Source organism: Belonocnema kinseyi, chromosome 6 (genome assembly GCF_010883055.1).
Source record: "Belonocnema kinseyi isolate 2016_QV_RU_SX_M_011 chromosome 6, B_treatae_v1, whole genome shotgun sequence".
Classification (NCBI taxonomy): domain Eukaryota; kingdom Metazoa; phylum Arthropoda; class Insecta; order Hymenoptera; family Cynipidae; genus Belonocnema; species Belonocnema kinseyi.
In genome coordinates this window covers 142,501,411-142,506,293 of record NC_046662.1, presented here as the reverse complement: position 1 = coordinate 142,506,293, position 4,883 = coordinate 142,501,411, and the positions used below count along the sequence as shown (strand labels likewise).

At 28.4% G+C, this 4,883-nt stretch overlaps 2 protein-coding genes across 4 annotated transcripts in view; both read right to left on the bottom strand.

The window, feature by feature from the left end:
- Nucleotides 1-4,764, bottom strand: part of LOC117174761 — a 9,048-nt gene extending 4,284 nt beyond the window's left edge. Inside the window, exon 1 of the mRNA XM_033364113.1 lies at nucleotides 4,739-4,764. The gene's annotated coding sequence lies outside the window, so the exon portion shown is untranslated. The remainder of the gene's footprint in view (nucleotides 1-4,738) is intronic.
- The window catches only part of LOC117174760 (putative inorganic phosphate cotransporter), an 822,629-nt gene that overhangs the window by 513,909 nt on the left and 303,837 nt on the right, over nucleotides 1-4,883 (bottom strand). The window lies entirely within an intron of this gene.

Below are 4,883 nucleotides of genomic sequence, written 5' to 3'. Positions count from 1 at the left end.
GTTATGATCCATCAAAGTTGGACATTTTTGCCTGTTTTTACGGGCTACAAAGTGGAGTTTAGTTTTTTCAAATTTAATCGTGTCAGGTTCACTTTCCGCTGACCATGCCATATGATAAAATAGAATCTAGAAAAATCTGCGTACATAAAAAAAAGTCTTAGTTATATTATTTTGAGAATTGCAAGGTTTCGAAAATTCCATGCACTCTTCCTGCATACAGACACCTGAGCGTACCGTAAAGTAGAAGTTGGGCCATATTTCAACATTTGTATCCAAAATAACTATATATAATTAATTTATTATGCATAATACGTCTTTTGTCATTACTAAATAAATATATGCTTATAAAAAAAGCTTGCCATTACCATTTATGATTACTTGTTGGCTATTTTGAAGAATTTTTATGGCAAAAAAGTGATTATAACTGATTGAAAAAGCGTAATATATGATTTCTTTATCCATAAGTAAATATTTTTATTCATAATTGTTTATACAAAATCTTGTCATAGCCACTATTGAATACTTTTTGAGTACCTTTGTAGGAAAAAAGTAATTGTAAATGATTAAAACTGTAATGGATTTTTGGTTTATCAATAAACAATTCGTTTTTAATAATTGCTTGTTACAATATCTTCTAATGAATGCCCTTCTTGCATTTAATTTCATAAATACTTTCAAAACAATTCTAATTTGCAGTGATTTCTTTAAATTGAACATACATGCTTTTACCATTTTCGCGAATTAAAAATAAGGAAGTATTAAATGTAATTCATTATTTAAAAAATAAATAAGTATTTGAATCAATTGTTTGTATTTAAAAACTCTTTACGCAATTTCATAAAATAGTTCAATACGTTAAAATTAAGTTCTTGAAAAATAAGTAGTAAAACAGTTAATCGAATAATGAATTATTTATTGAATTTATTAATTGAATGAATTACGGACTACATGCATGGGCTTTAAATTCGTTACCATTTTTTTTTCTAAATAAACATGCATTCGTACAACACTCAAGAGATCAAGTGTTTATAAAAGATAAGCTTGATAGATTTCCAAGCTTGGTAAAATTTTCTGGAGTGACTGTAATTTTATGACCTGTGAAGACAGATAAGTATGGAATAAATGGTAAAAATGATTTATTAGAAGATATTGTTACAAACAATGATGAAAATGTATTTGTTAATTGATAAAAAGTATTTACCACATTTTTATAAACTATAATTACTTTTTTGCGACAAAATCACTCAAGTTCACAACAGTGGTTACGAGAAGATTCTGTTATGAACAATTATTAATAAAAATGTTTGATTATGGATAAAAAAACATATTACACTTTCAATCAATTAAAATCACTTTATTGCCTCAAAAATACTAAAAAATGGCCAAAAAGTAATCACAAGTAGTGAGAGGAAGCTTTTGTTATAAATAATTATTTATTTTTTAGTAAAACAAAGATCTCTGGAAACTTTTTCGTAGGATCCATTGGAAACGAGGTATTTTGCAAAAAATCAATCTGTACGCAGATTTTTGTAGACTCTATTTAATTATCTAGCATCATCAACGCAAACTGAACCTGTCACGATTAACTTTGAAAAAACTAAAAGCCACTTTTTTGTCCGTAAAAAGAAGCAAAAATTGCCAAATTTGAGGGGTATTGCCTATTATGGGTAGGGCATTGTTTCTTTTTTTTAATCACAGAAAATTAAGTCTACTTTCAATCACCTACGGAACACTTTTTCGTGCAGTAATTAGGTAATGGGGATTGTTCACTTTATCATAAGTCGAAAACTATGAAAGATAGTGGAATACTATTACAACAAAACGTCTTCACGCAATGCAATGGGAATTATCCGTATATGCAAAATTAACTTTTTGAACTGTTAAAAAAAATCGCCGTTTGTCAGTCGGTCTGTTCTAGCATTTTTGATAAGTCAAAAGAGACCATTTTACGAAACTTTCTCATTATAAACATTAAAAGCAAGATTTTTTGGAACAATGTCTGGACGTAATGCCTGGACAAACTTTTAAGCTTTTTTTGTTTATTTTTTGTGTATAGGCTAATTTGAATTAGTGGTATACTTATCACTGATTCAGATTTACAAAATAAAATAGGAAAAATGTTAAGAAAATGCCCTTTCATTTATAAAGGTCTATGACTTTAACGAAATTCACAAGCATAATGCCATTCAGATTTAAAAAATTTTGTTATTAGATTCTTGACAGCTTTTTTGCCGTTCTACTTTCTTATGGAGGAAGTTTTTAATGGTAACCGAAGAAAATAAAAATTGTTATTTTTTAAGGGAATAAGTTAAATTGTATCATACCGGTTTGACAAAAACGTTTTTTCTGATTATTTAGTTTTTTTTAATTAAAAACGGGAATTATCCCAAAATGGTTAAAATTCTCATTAATACTTTTTTTTTCTGTGTCTAGTAAACTGAATCATCTTCTTTAGAAATCTGTTTAACAATTTTTTTTAAAGTCGAACTTTTTTTAAACTGTGGCGGTTTTCATGAAAATATTTAAATTAAATTTAGTCAACCACCCATCATTTTTTCTCTCTTAATTTTTTTCAAGATTTGTCCTGTTGTTAAGAGTAAATTCTATGGTAGTCTACCCTGTACCCAGGCATCGGAGGAAGTAGAGCATTTTTTCCCTAGAGAACGAAAATTCGCGTTTCATACCAAAACGATACAAGGTATAAAAAAACTCAAACAAAGAAACAATACTGCTTCTCTAAAAAAGTTTAGAAAATATCTTTTGACACTTTCTTCTATATTGAGTTAATTCCAGATTTTTTCGAAAATATGTACAGAATTCGTTGAAATTTATGTTTTTTCAATTGTGCGATTTTATGGAGTCTTAAAAAACAAAGAATGACATAACAATTTCCACAACTTTTAAATGCAAATTTTTCCTTTGCAGTCGGTTTTTTTGGTATTATTCAGCGAAAATCAATAAATCCTCAAGGATTTTATACATATTCTTGCAAATAACGCGAGATACAAAAAGAGTGTAGGAAACATTCTTCTAGAACTTTTTTAAAGAAATAATTTTGTTTCTTTCACTTTTTCCGTATCTTGTATCGTTTTGTCAAGAAAAGTAAATCTTCATTTTCCGGACAAAAAAGATCTCCCCAAGGTGCGAGCATAGGGCACACTATCATTGAATATTAGTGTTTTACAGTTTACCAGTCAGAAGTAACGCATTTTACCTTACTTTTTAGATAAAGAACGCGTTAAAAGTTAATAAATCTAGGTCTTCAAACAGGTCATCACTTAAACGAAATACTTTATCTATGTATCTATGAGCGACGAAATATGTGTTTTTTTAGAGAAATTTAGACGACTCGTATAATTTCGATTTCAGAACAAAAAATTTGCCACAAAGTTACGGATATTTGAATCTTGACATTTATCTTTCAAAAAAGCACACTTTATGTCTTTAAAATTCCATATTTTTTTATCTTATTCAGAATCTCAATTTCAATATTACAAAAAAAGGGGATTCCTTCTGGAAATCTTCTTTATTTTTTCCTTTGAATTATGAAAATATGTCCACATTTTTTGACAAGACCGCCTTTTTTATTTTTAGCAATATATTTTTTAATTTGTCAAAATTCAAATATTATTGGGTAATGATGTTTCTCAACTCGCAAATATACGTGTCGGCGAACTTCTTCTAAAAAACATATTTCTTCTCTGACTTTAGAATAATATAGAGCTTGTGTCATTTGAAATGGTTCGATCCATAGACAAATCTCAATTAAAAGGCTTTTTTCATTTGTTCCATTAGGTAAAAAATTATAGGGGATTTTTTGCGCACATTTTTACTGTATATAAACATAAAAAACAAAAACAAATATCCTATTCAAATTATCATTTTCCAAAGATGATTAAAACAAAATATTTCTTTTACTTTGTGCGAATTTGTTCATTCATTTGCAAAAAATTGTTTGTTTACTTATTTTTGAAGTGAGTATTCATATAGCGATTGAAAATATTTTTAAATTTAGAAAACAATTTATAAATACGTAATCTACTTCATTTATTTTCTCTATTTGGCCACTTTTTGAGTTCGGAAGTAAGTCAGCGGATTAAGACCTATGCAAACAATGCAAAATTCTAATATGAATAATTTGTTTTATTTATCGTTTTTGAGTGTAAAAAATGTATCTCCTAATAGGGAGCAGAATATGTTATTCGATTCCGAAATATTCCCCGTTGTTTTCTCTTTTCCCAAAAGAGAGTTTCCAAATTATTAGAATTTTTTAGTGAAAGATTGGTTCTTTTTATCTCCTGATTTATCATAAGATATAATTTAGTTACAAGCCAAGCGTTACTGTAAAACACTGTGGAATGGACTACATTAATATAAACAATAATAAATTCAGAGATTAAAAACGCAGGTTGCCTGAGTAAATTTACCTTTAATAGTTTCAGAGAAGAGGATGAATTTTTTCAAACAGAAAGAAGCAGACAAATACACTTATTAGGTTAAAAAAATATCACAGTCTCAGCAAAAATTTAAATCATTTTTGGATAATTTTGGGTTTCAATTTAAAAAATCGAAGTACTCATAAATCGGTCAAAAAAACGTTTTTGTCAATTCCGTAAATTAAATGTCGTCTTATTCCTTCTGAAAAATACCAAATTTGGGTGGAAAATGATTCTGTGACTTGAACATGGACTCCGGCTCTATTTGGATTTAATTTGACCTACATGTTATGAAAGTTTACCTGTAAAATATCCATAATATGCATCTCTCGTAATTCTTTCGTAGTGAAACTGAAAGCCGCAACAAATTTTCCGATGCTTGAGAAGGCCTTTAGTGATCCAATCTTGCCAAAGGCCACTTTTGAGTACAACATAGGTCCTGCGGTA